The following is a 15,528-nucleotide window of genomic DNA, read 5'->3' as shown; positions in this document are numbered from 1 at the left end:
TGTGCAGGGATAATTAGATTTGGGTGAGTTATCTTGTTTCTGTGCAGGGTAAATACTGGCTGCTTTATTCTTACACTGCAATATAGATCTCACTTTGAAGTAAAACCCCACCCAAATCTAATTCTCTCTGCACATGTTACATCTGCCCCACCTTTGCAGTGCACATGGTTTTGTCCATTTGAGAAGGAATTTGCCTTTGCGCGTGAACCACAATAAGGGCCAATACCTGTAAGCCACATAAAAACTGTTAATTTGGTTGTGACTAAGTTTTGACTAAATATTTATGTAATTTTATTTCCAACCTTTATTTTTTTGTTGTTCATTAATATGGTTTGTTACACCAATGTAGGTATTTGACAAATTCATGGCTGACCTATTGTTCACTGAAACGGGAAGGGTGTGCTAGAGATAACTTTCCGGATGCATCCCATATACTGCAGAGGCAAAAGGAGGAGGAGATAAAGGGATGCGATTGTGAAACAATAACAAGTCATATTTTGACATTTCATCTGTAATCTATTTTTATTCTAGAAACAGATAAGTGATTAGCATATGAACGATGCATTCTGGTGAAAGACTATTTCCTGGCCTGAGATGTTTCACACTTTTTTCAAAATGACTCCTGTGACACTATTGATAGATGTCAATGAGTTCTTGATTGTTATGGAATTATTTATTCATTTTAATTGAACAGATAAATGTAATCTCCGTTTTCACAATAATGGTAACAAAATATTTTGTAGGGAAAGATTGAATCAGTGTGAAGTCCTGTTGTAGCCTCTCACAAAGTGTCTCGCGGACAATAAATATCAGTGTTTGTTTCTAAAATGATCACTGTTTTATGTGGGGTTTCAGACCTGATTACAATGGGGCGAACAGGTCTGAATCAGGCCGTTAGTCTGTACATTGGTTTGTGCACTCATAAAGAGTTGAGTTTTTCCCATTCTTTCTTGCAGAGTTGCTCCAGGTTGTTCAGGTTGCTTAGATGACGCTTGCAATTTTCAAATAGTGGCACAGATTTTCAATTGGGATTTCGACTTTGCCATTGTGAAATATGCACTTTTTTTTTAGTTCAACTTGGCTAATGTTGCTTTGGCTTCATCCTTGTCCCTCTAAAAGGTGAAATTCTCCAAGTTTAGTTTTTTTTTTTTATAGCAGACAGAACAAGGTGTTTAGCAGTATCTTCGTGTATTTTGCAACATCCGTTGTTACTATACTTTTAATAAGATGTACAGTCACCACTGAGGCATTGCCACTGTTCATGTTGCAAAAAGTTTTATGAAGTGGCAGCTTACTGTATCATAGCTATAGTTTTAAATGAAAAGAGTGTGTCAGATCAATGCAATAAGCATTTGTAAGAAGCATTCTGTCTCTTGTTTCATTTGCACAAATATGTCATGTGTACTTGCACGATAATTGGAGGAATATCTGCGCTCTACCCCTTTATAAATGATGAATGAAGAGAAAAGCTTATTTCTCAAAAAGCTTTTTATTGGTGCAAAAAACAACAAGGTGATATAAACTGATCAGTGTCAGATATATACAGTGAATTGAAAAAGCACGTATATAGGGATTGAAGGTTGGAATGTCTGTGTCACAATGTTGTGACACTTGATGGTTACTTCTGAACAGTCAGGGCTGGCCTACCCCGGTAGCCTGCTAAGGGTATCCCCTGGGGCTCTCTAACTGCGTCACTTACGATGGTATGCTGGTTGGGACGGTAGTTAGTCTGCCGGAATGGGGTTCAGTAGGTTGGTCGGGGCGGTCAGGAATAAGCTGCTCATGGGGGGGGGATAAATGATTGCCCAATTCAGTTCCTGGTAAGGGGGGACTGGATAAGGTAAGCATGATCCGGAGGCAAACTGTAGCAGGGGCGGATACAGTACGTTGGTGGGTGGTGAGCGTGTGTGCTGGGTGGCACCGGAGGACGGCGTCCCTTACCTCGGGTGGTGCACCCGCACTGTCTGCGTCTCGGTCCCTCGCTGCTGGCGGCTTGCTTCTGGTGCTTGTTGCTGGAAGTCCCGGGCTGCTTCTGCAGCTCCGGGTCCACGGTGCTTCTACGCTGGCTGGTGTGACTTCCGGGTCGGGCGATCTCGCGAGATCTCGTCCGCCGGGAGCGTACCTGACCAAACGGAGCTCCGTGTGCTCAACTCCGGGGGGTGGAGGAGACTTTGGTGTGTGGAAGTGCTGGAATGGAATGGATATGTCTCCGACGTGTTTCGGCCCATGGGCCTTCTTCTAAGGAGTTAAAAATGTGTACCTTGCACCTTGGAAGAGAATGGAATCATTCACCCCTAGCATCTCTTTCCTTCTCTTGCTGAGTTCACATCAGGCAAAGCTCTGTTTCCATTCAGTGGGGTTTTTTCCACCTGTATTACGCAGTTCTCCTAAGCACTTATTTCCTCCCTCAGTAAGTTTGGTATGTGACTCCTGTTCCTGAATGAGTCTTGCTACAGTAACACCATTAGTCTTTAAGTAACAAATATTTTTCTAAAGATAATTTAGACAACTTTTGGATTGTTGACACTCAATTATCAAAATGATATGAAACTACAGAGATAGGGGCTGTGATCTATTCACATTCATATTTTGCACATAGTTTTGTGAATCTCGTGCTGTATTGCTTGCACACTACAATAATCCTCATATTATAGCTTGATGTACTACCTAGCCAGTGTGTCAGTGTGTGCAGGAGAGCATAGGAAAGTCCATTTACGAAGCAGTTTTCTTTTTGCACAAGTACATTCATTTTATAGTATGTTCTTAGTAGGGCTGGATTTAATTGGCCATGGTAGTTTACCGGGCAGGGAAAAGGGGGATAGCCTCAGGATTAGATCCCCTTTTCTCATGTGGTAAATTTGTAGCTGGAGATATGTGTTAACCTGTTCGAAGTACCTGTAATAAGGGCACTTACTGAGGATATATGTTTAAGACTCCCTCAGACTCAAACAGAAATCCATGTTAAGTGCAGCCTGCAAGCAAGCCGCCTCGGGCTGTGACAGACTATCCTCTACTGACCAATTAGCCCACAATCAATTATTGCGCCTAATTGAATCCAGCCCTTAAGGACCCCATACACTGGGTGATTTACCTGCAATTTGGGTTATATTCCTGTGATTGCAGCAATCGATGACAAGAAAATAGCCCAAATTGCAGGTGACTGACAGCGGGTCCGATGCAATATAGAACCCTCGCACATCAGGACCCTCTAAGTCGCCCCCTGCTGCATTGCTTCTGAGCCGGGCTGGCTTGGATGGGATTGTATACGATACATCGCATGCAAAAGGACCACGTGTGATATAGTGCATGCGTGTGTGACTTATACGAGGGGAGAGGGTTCTAAGCCTGACCTGATGGCTGATGTTGAAACTGTGGTGTTTATCGGTTCTCTTCATTCTCATGTCTTATATAAGACAGAGGAGACTTGGCAAAGCTGTATTTAATAAAAATAAATTAAAGATTAAATTAGGTAAGATAATTAGGGAAATTGCAGTTACATTTATTCATGATATAATACAGAATGTTTTTTTTTTACTTCAGAAAGTAACTGTTCCCATTGTCATATTTTTCTATTTTCAATGCTCATTTGTTTGCTTGATAATTGTGTTCTTTAACAGCCTTATGCTGCAGTGGCGTAAGTTCGTTACAGTTGCCCGGAGGCAAGATAAATATTGGTGCCCCCCACACACACACATACCCACACACAACCCTATATAACCTTATATAAATTATATATTTCTGTTAAGAAATATAGATAGATAGATAGATAGATAGATAGATAGATAGATAGATATATAGATAACACATTTATCTTTAAGAACTCAGCCACAGAAGCAATATTGTTGGCTTTTAAATAACTGATTTAAACTTGCAGGGGGAGTAGAGGTGCCCCCTTGGGAGCAGGAGCCCGGCGGCAGATGACTCCATTGCCTCCCAGAGTTCTGCCACTGTTATGCTGGGTACACAGTACTTTCATATTACTCAGAGACTTCACCCGCCCCCCTGCTCCGCACACACAGTCAGATTGAGCTGCATGTACAGACGACAGGGACTTAACCCAGAATCTGTGGGCTAACTTGCGTTCATTGTCCGCTTACCTCATGCGTAAATAGGCTAATAATGAAATGGCTCCAGGCGTTATATCCCACAACTAATTCAATCTGCTCCCTAGAGTGACATCCAATGTTGCAGCTATGCTATTGCTCTTTTATAAGAAAAATAAAATATAAATAGACTAAATCTAGCCAGTCTTTCTGACAGGAAGTATCCCAGGGAACTGTATATGATGGTGATTTGAGATCATGCAATCCAAATCTGTCAGCGATCATGTCTACAAGGAATAAGTCTGCTGCTTGTTGGACAAGATATAAATACAAATTTCTTACTACAGAGCAACAGCTCTGAACTGCATGTTGTGCCATAGACTAACCAAGGGATCGATTGAAACACTTAACATGTCCAGCACAGTGGCGTAACTAGGCATAGGCAGCCCCAGCGGTCGCGGGGGGGAGCCGGCGCCACTGGGGCGCATCAGGGTCACGGCTCTCTCGGAGCCGAAGGCTGCCCGAGTCCTGTGCATTGCAAGCTGCTGGGAGGAAGCTGAGGATGTACTGCTGAGCTGCCTGTAGGTGGCGCTGCAGCGCAGAGCTCTTCGGCACTCAGGATTAAGCTCTTCTCTCTGTGTCTACACCATGGGGCTGCCTGACGGAGATTAACCTGCCTGGAATGGACAACTGACAGGCTGACTCTCCAGGTCTGTGTCCCTTGTTGTGGGTGCCTGCCGCAGGGGCATGGCAGGGGGTGAAGAGTGAGGGCACCATAATGTATGCTGGTGGCCCAATGAGCACTATGATGTACTGGTAGCTGCAGTGGGAAGGGGAGGGCTGGGGGGTATGGGTAAAATCCGGAATCGGATAAGACACCGGAATGCCGGACTGGACATCAAACTCTGCATTCCGGAGCTTGTAGTATCCGGTCCGGGGGTGTCCTGTCCGGGGGTGCTCCATCTGATGGGGCTGCTCTCGCACCTGTCACCTGGGAGAGGAGAGGGGGGAGAATACAGCCTCACCGCATGGTCCGGGGGTGTAATAAAAACTGGAACGGTCCAGACCACATGGGGAGGCTGTAATCTCCCCTTCCCCATGTCCCTGGTGTGAGCAATCACAGGCATCCCCCCGGACAAGACACCACCCGCATGGGACACCCCTCGGACCAGACACTATAAGCTCCGGAATGCAGAGTTTGATGTCTGGTCCGGCGTTCCGGTGTCTTATCCGATTCCGGATTTTACCCATACCCAGGGCTGGGTATGTGTGGAAACTGGGTGCCCTCCATTGCATGTGGGGGTTATTTGTTTTAGTATTGGTGTTTGTAAGTATGCTGTGTGTATGTATTCTATGTACAGTATGTGTGTGTGTGTGTGTGTGTGTGTGTGTGTGTGTGTGTGTGTGTGTGTGTGTATGTATGTATGTATGTATGTATAATGTATTTATACTTTGTTTAAATGCTATATGTGTGTGTGTGTATGTACTTTGTGTATGCTATGTGTGTCTATAGCTTGTGTATGTTTATAAATATGCTGTGTCTGTGTGTGTGTGTGTGTGTGTGTGTGTGTGTGTGTGTGTGTGTGTGTGTATGTATGTATGTATGTATGTATGTATGTATGGTATCTGTGCCTGTATGCCATGTGTGTGTGCGTGTATGTCCTTTGTGTCTATGGTATGTGTGTGTGTATGGCATGTGTGCTTGTATCATGTCCTGTGTGTGTGTATGTTATGTGCGCGTGTATGTCCTGTGTGTCTGTACGGTATGTGCGCGTGTATGTCCTGTGTGTCTGTATGATATGTGTACGTGTATGTCCTGTGTGTCTGTATGGTATGTGTGCATGTATGGTATGTGCACATGTATGTCCTGTGTGTGTGTATGGTATGTGTGTGTGTATGTACGGTATGTGTGCCATTACTGTATGTATCCATGCATGTCCTGTGTGTATATGTATGTATGGTATGTGCGTGTATGTGATGCATGTCTGTATGGTATGTGTGCATGTAAGTCCTGTGTGTCTGTATGGTATGTGTGCGCGTATATCCTGTATGTATTAGAAACATTTCTGGGTAACGCAGGATCTCTCGACAATAAAATATGTGTATACACACACACACACAGTAGATAGACCTGGGGCTTTTGGTAGGGCCCCATTAAATTCTTTCAAAATCTTCTTAAACCCGTGGAGTGCCGCCTCATTCCTAGGGGCCCTACCAAAAGCCCCAGGTCTATCTACTACATAACCCTGTGGAGGAAGGCACCGCGGTATCTACCCATTATATATATATATATATATATATATATATATATATATATATGAGTGGGGGGTCCGGCAGCTCCACTTGAATAGTTCCTCGGCGGGTGCCCTCTCACAGCTGTAAACCAGTAAACCAGCTATACAAACAGTTTCTGGGGTAGAAGCAGCACTCCAGCCTTGAAAGAAATAGTGCTTTAATAGGTCACAGCAAACAGCAACGTTTCAATACATGGTGTATTTTCCTGAGGAAAATACACCATGTATTGAAACGTTGCTGTTTGCTGTGACCTATTAACCCCTTCATGACAGAGCCAGTTTGTGCCTTCATGACAGAGCCCTTTTTTTCAAATCTGACATGTCTCACTTAAGTGGGGATAACTTTTTTTTGCTTTTACTTATCCCAGTGATTTTGAGATTGTTTTCTCGTGACACATTGTACTTCAAGTTAGTGGTAAATTTTGGTCGATACAGTCTGTGTTTTTTTTGAAAAATACCAAAATATCGTAAAAAAATGGAAAATTTAGCAATTTTCAAAATGTTAAATTTTCTGCTTGTGAGACAAATAATCTTACCACTCAAAATAGTTAATAACTAACATAGACCATATGTATACTTTATGTTGCCATCATTATTTCAACCTCCTTTTCATTTTTTTGGACACTAGGAGGCTTAAAATATGAATAGCAAATTCTCAAATTTTCAAGAAAATTTCAAACTCTGATTTTTTTAGGGACCAGGTCAGTTTTGATGTGACTTTGAGGGACTTGTATGTGAGACACCCCCATAAATGATGCCATTTCAAAAACTGCACCCCTCACAGTATTCAAAACAGCATTTTGGAAGTTTGTTAACCCTTTAGGTGTTTCACAGGAATTAAAACAAAGTGTAGGTGAAATTTCAAAATTTCTTTTTTTTTGCAGATTTGCAATTTTAATACATTTTTCTAAGGAACACAGTACATTTTACTAGAGAAATGTGACTAAAAATTGATTCCCCCAATTCTTTGGTTTTCATAAATATCCTATATGTGGCCCTAGTGTGCACGGTGACCAAACCACAGGCTTCATAATAGAAGGAGCACCTACTTGATTTTGGAGCCTCCTTTTTATGAGATTATTTTTTAGGCACCATGTAGGTTTCTAGGCACCATAAGATGCTAAAAGTTAGGAACCCCCCCACAAGTGACCCCATTTTGCAAACTACACCCCTCAGGGAATTCATCTAGGGGTATAGAGTACATTTCAAACCCCCAGGGGTTTCACCAATTGTGGTACAACTGGGCAGTGAAAATGAAAAAAATTAATTTTTCATTTTCACAGCTCAGTTGTATCAAAATTGGTGAAACCTCGGGGGGTTTGAAATGTACTCTATACCCCTAGATGAATTCCCTGAGGGGTGTAGTTTGCAAAATGGGGTCACTTGTGGGGGGGTTCCACTGTATGGGTGTTTCGGGGGTCATTCAACCAGAATCTGTGCTGCAAAATCCAAAAATCACTCCTTCCCTTCTGAGTCCTGCCATGCACCCAACTGGTATTTTTTGGTCACATGTGAGGCATTGCCGTACCCGGGAGAAATTGGGGCACAGATTTTGGGGTGCTTTGTCTCCTTCATTCCTTGTGAAAATGAAAAATTTTGAGCCAGATCTGCATTTTTGTGTAAAAAAATTTAATTTTTTACACAAAAATGCAGTTCTGGCTCAAAATTTTTCATTTTCACAAGGAATGAAGGAGACAAAGCACCCCAAAATCTGTGCCCCAATTTCTCCCGAGTACGGCAATGCCTCACATGTGACCAAAAATTACCAGTTGGGTGCATGGCAGGACTCAGAAGGGAAGGAGTGATTTTTGGTGGTGGAATGAATGGTGGGTGCTATGTCGCATTAGCAAGACCCCCGAAGCACCAATACAGTGGAACCCCCCCACAAGTGACCCCATTTTGGTCACCAGCTTTGGGAGGGGGGCTGGCGCTGCGGCTGGCGGGGGGGTGGGAGGGGTGCTGGCGCTGCGGCAGCCGGGTGGGTGGGAGGGAGGGGGGCTGCCGGGTGGGAGGGGGGGGGGCTGGCGATCGTTGGTGATCGGTGCGGTATACACACACACACACACACACACACACACACATATATATATATATGTGTGTGTGTATATATATATATATATATACTGTATATATACATATATATATACACACACATATATATATATATATATATATATATATATATATATACATATACATTTGCAATACTTATTTTTTATTTTATTTTAACTTTTCTAGCAGCATGATGCTGCTGCTGCTGCTGCGGGAGGGAGGGGGGAGGAGGGCAGCGCTGCGTGCGCACCGGGGGAGCCGGGGGAGCTGCTGCTGCTGCTGCCGGGTGAGTGCCCGGCGGGTGGGAGGGGGGGGCTGCACATCGGTGGTGATCGGTGCTGCACCGATCACCACCGTTTTCTGTGTTACCGAGCGGCTTAGCCGCCGGTAACACAGGAAACGCTGTGATTGACTGTTCAGATTTGAACAGCCAATCACAGCGATCGCCGACCGGGGGGGGCACCCCTGCCCCCCCTGGGCGACGAGGGGGGATGTCTGCTGTCAGGGACAGCAGACATCACCTAACTGTCACTGCGTCTCTAGACGCAGTGACAGTTAGAAGTCATGACGTATATATACGTCAACGGTCGGGAAGTACTTCCCGACCATGACGTATATATACGTCAAATGTCGTGAAGGGGTTAAAGCACTATTTCTTTCAAGGATGGAGTGCTGCTTCTACCCCAGAAACTGTGTATATATATATATATATATATATATATATATATATATATATATATATACATATATATATATATATACATATACTTACACCTCATGGCCCCCCTGTTTTAAGTACACCGGGCCCTCCAGGTCCTTAATTCAGCTCTGAAGGGGGTATCGTGGATTGGCACTCACCCTAAAGGTCCATACACACTGGCCATTCCACACTGGAAGGAGGGGGGCGCAAGAATTTTTTTGGCAGGGGGGAGCAAAATTTCTAGTTACGCCACTGGTCCAGCATGTAAATGCAAACTACCTAGAACCTTTTTTATGTTACATTTACTGTATACAATAAGGAGGAGCAGTTCTGTATACAGTAGGATACATGATCACCTATTATTTTTAGTACATGAAAACATACAAGTGAATTTAAAGAATTCAAAATATATAACCAAGCCCTAACATGAGCATACCTCCCAACATGACCCTCTCCAGGAGGGACCGAATGCTCTGTTTCTGGACTTAATGTATGATTGCCATCACCTGTGTTTAAACACCTTTCCTATCCATTTCTTTGTTCACCACAGGTGATGGCAATCACACATTAAGAACGAAGTGCAGGAACAGAGCATTGTGTCCCTCCTTGAGAGGGTCATGTTAGGAGCTATGCATGAGGAGGATAGTGACATGATGGGGACGACCGATAATGTTGTATCTAGAGGTGACTTGACCCCTAAATTCACCCCCGTGTCCAAGTGCAAACAGATAGCGATAATGGCTATTTAAACAAGCTTATGGATAGCATTGAAAAATCCTCATTTAGAGCCAACCAAACATAATTAAAGCTAACTTGTGTGTAACTCAGTCATTAATGTGTCCTTACAATGCTGCTTGTTTTGGGATGGCTTTCTAGTAGCAGAAAACTGTACAGTCGTGTAGATGGATCACACAAAAATTTTGGAGTAACTATAATTGTCTACTACTTGCATGCACTAGTGAGCCTGGCTGAGGTTCTAAAGTGGCGATCATTTACAGGCGCAAATGCAGGATTTCTGGATGGAGGTTTCCAAATATTTGATTTTAGAGTGATCGTTGACAGCCAATGAAGGATGCCTCATTAGCATGTTACAAGCTATACTCTTTCCCATAGTGCAGTTTATCATACAGTATATCCGTCATATGCAGGCCCAATAATCACGGTACCAGATTCTATCATTGGTGCAGTAATTGAGCACTCAGTTCCCATTGTACCCATTACAGACATGGCTTAAAGTGTACCTGCCTCTACACAGTAATAACTTATATTTTAAATAGCTTCAAATGACTGCACTGATCCTGCATTATGCTTATTGTGCTCTCTGGGTTATTTTTTTTACATTTTTTTAAAATATTTTTTTCCTGTGTTGGTTTTTCTTGCTGTAATAGAAAATCCTTTGTAAAGTATGTGTTTTTTTTGTTGTTGTCTGTAAAGTGGCTTTCAAATCCAGCTGAAGAAAAATACTATAGAATATATTATTATTATTATTATTAATACTGCTATTAATAATAATTAGAAACAATATGTATCTGCAACAGTCTAAGCCAATGGTTCCCAAACTGTGTCCCTAGGCACCCCAGGGTGCGACGAGGCTCTTGTAGGAGTACCTTGAACTGGTGGTCCAGGCCAAAATCAATTTACTTAAAAAATTTTTTTTACATTTTGACTTAGGAGTGTTGTGAAAAGAATGCTGATACTCTAGGCACCATGATTCAAAAAAGTTTTGACACCACTGGTCTAAGCAATCTTCAAGTTTAACAACCATCTGAAAGCCTAATAACCTGCCAATACCCCAGCCTCTCTCTCCCCATGCCATACACTTTATACTCTTTAGCAGCGGCGTAGCTTTGTTTGGGGCGCCCCCCCCCCGCCGTTAATGGGGGGTGCTCCCCACCCGTCCGGCCGGCCCCCTGTGCCTCCTGTGCCTGCCCCCCGTGCCCCCTCCCCCCATTGCCGCATGCTTACCTGTCCGCGCGTCCCGGCTCCCCTCCTGGCTTCAATAAATTCTATGCATACGGACCATGATAAAATGGCCGCCCCCATACCGCAGACAGTTTCAGTGAACAGTCTACTTTATGGCTCGGCCATTTTATCGTGGTCAGTCTCCATAGCGTTGATTGAAGCCAGGTGGGGAGCCGGGACGCGCGGACAGGTAAGCATGCGGGGGATGGAGGGCGAGGGGATTACTATAGCACCGCAGCCCCCCGGCGCCCCCATATGCACAGCGCCCTCCCGCGACCGCGGGGGCTGCGGTGCTATAGTTACGCCACTGCTCTTTAGCAACATCAGACATCTCATGACAACTTAATTCAGGCTGGAAGTTTCAGTTCCCTGACATTCAATATTATAGAGTGTTTTAAGGGTGGCACTCTTTGACATTAATTCATTAGTCAGTAATGGAACCTAGTTGGGTATGTGATTTTGAGTAGAATTGCTAGTTATTATACACCATTCACACCAGAAGCAAATTTACCGGGTTAAAGCTTTTCAACCCGTGAATTTGCTGAGAAGCCTGTTTTTTTTTTAAATTAAGTAATTTTTATTAAAATTTTCAAAACAAACAATACAATCAGCCCCGACGAGGACAATGCAAACAGACATCATGTAGAATCCAACAGTAAATCTGAATGCACATCAGGTAATACATATATATAGGAAGTAGAGACAGGATTATATGCAACATAAAAAGCTTGAAATATGCATGCAAATATGCATGAAAAATACTTAAAATATGCATGAAAAGTGTTTAAAATATGCTACATTAAACAATAAAAAAGTAATTTTTAACTTATTTATTTAAAAATCAGCAAAAATGAGTTGCAAATAAACCTCAAAAATAGGCCCACAGCATCTGCAGGTGTCTAGTGCTGTACACAGGATTTTTTTTCTTTCTGGCTGCTACAGCAGACTGCAGTGTCCAAAGCTCTTCTTGCATCAACTACACGGATCCCCATTTCCAGCGCCGATAGATCTAATGTCAGCATACTGTAGTGTGTGGGGGTGGCGCAGTGAAAGGCTTCATCCCTGCGCCGCATACTCACTGTGACCCAGTGCTTCCTCCGTGCCGCGTGAAGTCACAACCCTTCCGCCCGGCTACTCTGCTGTAGAAGTCTTTCTCTTGGTGTAAAGTCCCAGGCCAGGGGCAGGCAAAGGTTCAGGAGCTTTGTAATGGCATCCGCCCCAACTGACTTTTATCAACATGGATTGGCAGCCTAGAGCAGTGTCAGACATATCGTACATCCAAGGTTCCCCTCACTGCGCACATATTGCCCCAGCCTGCACACTCTACCACTACCTGGCCAGCAGCAGCAGGGCAAAGCAGTGCTGTGACTCAAGGGTGGAAAGGAGGCCGGGCCTAAAATAGGCACCATCACTAGATTTTAGGTAAAATATGCAATAACCAGTGAGAATGGGCAAAATATGCAAATATGTAAATGCATATAATCCTGTCTCTAAGGATAAGTAATAATGTATCTTCTCTCTTAATCAGTATAAATGGAACATCATTGCCCGGAGGCGCCATCCGGGAATACTAAAACAGGATAAAAAGGAGCACAGTCTTATATCATTAACACCAAGAAGTATCCTGTCACTCCAATAGGAGGAGGTAATATTAACCTGTCATTCGTCAGGAGCTTTAATACTAGCCTAAATATACTACCGCGCTATCCCCCTCCCCACTAAACCCAATAACCCGAAACAAAATCCCTCACAAAGACCCAAAGCAAACCCCCCCATAACCCCCCACCCTGCATAACCTAACTCCAACCTAGGCATACTTGGATCCCTGGGACTGCCCCTCCCCCCCTTCTTCTAACACTAAACTAAACAAACCCCCCCTCCCCCCCCATAGAAAGGAAATTAAATGGATATTTAGTTATTTAGTAGGGGCAAAGGTACCAGGATGTTCTGAGCTAGGTTAGGACCAGCTTCCCTCATTCAAAGGACACAGTTGAGTAGATCCATTCCATTCAGGGTATAGCGGTAAATCGGAAATAGGCATCCCGAATTAGACATGAGAAAGTGTGAAATCTATCATGGGTAAGTATCCACTTCGGTGAATCGGTTTCTCTGTTCTTAGGACAGGTGTTCAGTACTTCACATGAAGACAATTCTTTATCAATAGCAAACAATTTATTATTTACAGATACGAGTATAATGTGTTTCAATATCGTCCGTTCAATAGTTACAATATAAATAACAACAAGAAATAACAATTTTTATTACACTGGAACAGCGGATGTTGATCCTTCACTGTAATCCTCCACTCCTGCGCTTCTTTACTCTACACATAAATATATGACTAACCCTACCTTCTTGCTACAATGCAAACAAGTTTAATGCAATTTCACTTACCATTTACATATACTAAATGCAATATCCAATATTCATATAGCCATTACAGTAAATATTAGAGATCTCTTTTCTATCGGGTACCGGCATGTATTATTGCGCAATAATTATTAAACATTACCCTAGTCTTGTTGTGTCTTTTGTGTAACTGCAGTTACTGTACTTTTCCTTTAAGCGCTTATTAAGAGGAGTACAGTATGTCTTTTTATCCTGCAGATGTTAGAGTCTCACGCTGAGAATATTTTACCACAGCGTATTTGTAATCCAATAGTGTAAACTCGGAGATTATCAGGCAATGTCTGCAAATAGCAATAATGTATCCATTCAAGTAACTCCTTCTATGTGAATGCTGTCACTGCTGAATATTTCCTTATATCAGTAATGTAGGTGACTGAACTGTATTACTCTATGTTCGCTGCACGGACAGCTCAGTTCCTTAGTAGAATGCCCACGAAACATACAATAATGTTTCCAATATTCAGAGCTCTCCTGGCTGTGCTATATATCACTCTGTCCTTAATAAATCTTTCTTTCAACACTTGCCTGCGTATCAGTCTCACCATATACTGCAGTGAAAGTAGACAATTTTCTGAAGCGACTCTGCTCCCTTAGTACTGGACGTTGCTGGAGTAGGTTGCTACGGTGACAGTTACTGTTGTCGGGCACTAGCTGACCGGTATGTGTAGCTACTAGCTAGCGGTGAAACCCTTTAGGTATATGATCTGTTTACTCAAATGCAGGATCCTCAATGTAAATGAGTCTGGACGTTTTATGAGGTAATCCTCACTTTAGCTGGATCATAGTTTAACTCTCTGCCGGAAGTCTTTGCTGTGCTGTATAAATACTGTCCTGTATACTAATGTACTGTTCCTCGGCTAAGGCTGTGTGATGTTCCAGCAGTATAGCACTAGGTATATCACGCATAGGAAACTGTGCTGGCTCCCTGAATATCAATTCCTGCAGCTTGATACTATTAGATAGTTAGCCATTCCCCTCCTTTGCTATATATATGGGTGTCAGGGCGGGACTCACCACACCTCTCTTATGACTGCGGATTAGTATTCTCCTTTAACTCTGGCCGGGACTGCCCTCCGGATGCTGCGTCACTGCTGATTCTCCACCTCAGAGACCGCCTGTCAGCACCGCTATCCGCCCTGCCTGCTGCTGCTGTTGCCTTTTACAAATCTCCTCAGGGATTCTCCATCTTCCCCTCACAGACTGCACAGCACAACTCTTCCTCACTCTCAACTGTCTCCCCTGACCCTGGTCATGTGACCAACTCCTGACCTCTTCAACAGTTGCAGAGACTGCTGGGAATTGTTCATTTCTCAGACAATGTCTCCTGTGGGGATAGCATATGTTTATAGCACAATATATCTTATATTAATAATAACTAGTATGGCATCGTATGCCTATAAATCACTACATGCACATATATATGAATTTATCACATTTTTCCCTGGTAAAACATTGCATGTCCTCAGGCAATGGACTTTATACATTTTTAAACATCAATATACTACATATATATATTTCAAACATTGCAAATCATTACATGCTTTTTAAGTCAAGAAAGTTTACATTTTTATCATAAATCATTCTTTACTTTAAACATATAGGGGGAAATTTACCAATATTAAAAACCTAGTTTTTCGTATTGGTTGTTTCCCTACGACTGCATACGACTGTTTAAGTCGTATGCAAAGTCGTGTTCCGGAGGGGGATTTACAAAGCAGTCAGATACGACTGCTTTGTAACCCTCCGATGGTGTAATGATTCGTATTAGCGGCCGTATATACGGCTGCTAATACGAATTATTTCTAGCAGTCTGCACGGATCAAGTCAGATCCGTGCAGGCTGCGGTGTGTAAAAAAAATAGAAAAATAAATAAATAAAAAAAACCGGCGTGGGGTCCCCCCCACAGCCATAACCAGCACCAGGCTGAAGGAGCCGGGGCCGGTAATTAAAAATCAGGGAACCCGACAAATAGGGGCTCCCCGATTTTTAACAACCAGCCCCAGGCTCCAGGTCCGGTGCTGGTTCCCAAAATACGGGGGACAAAATGAGTAGGGGTCCCCCGTATTTT

General features: G+C 43.2%; 1 protein-coding gene across 3 annotated transcripts in view; it reads left to right on the top strand.

The window, feature by feature from the left end:
• PDE7B (phosphodiesterase 7B) overlaps positions 1–15,528 on the top strand; it is a 345,772-nt gene that overhangs the window by 249,925 nt on the left and 80,319 nt on the right. The window lies entirely within an intron of this gene.

Source organism: Crinia signifera, chromosome 3 (assembly GCF_055691185.1).
Source record: "Crinia signifera chromosome 3, ASM5569118v1, whole genome shotgun sequence".
Lineage (NCBI taxonomy): Eukaryota > Metazoa > Chordata > Amphibia > Anura > Myobatrachidae > Crinia > Crinia signifera.
This window is presented reverse-complemented; position numbering and strand designations above follow the sequence as displayed.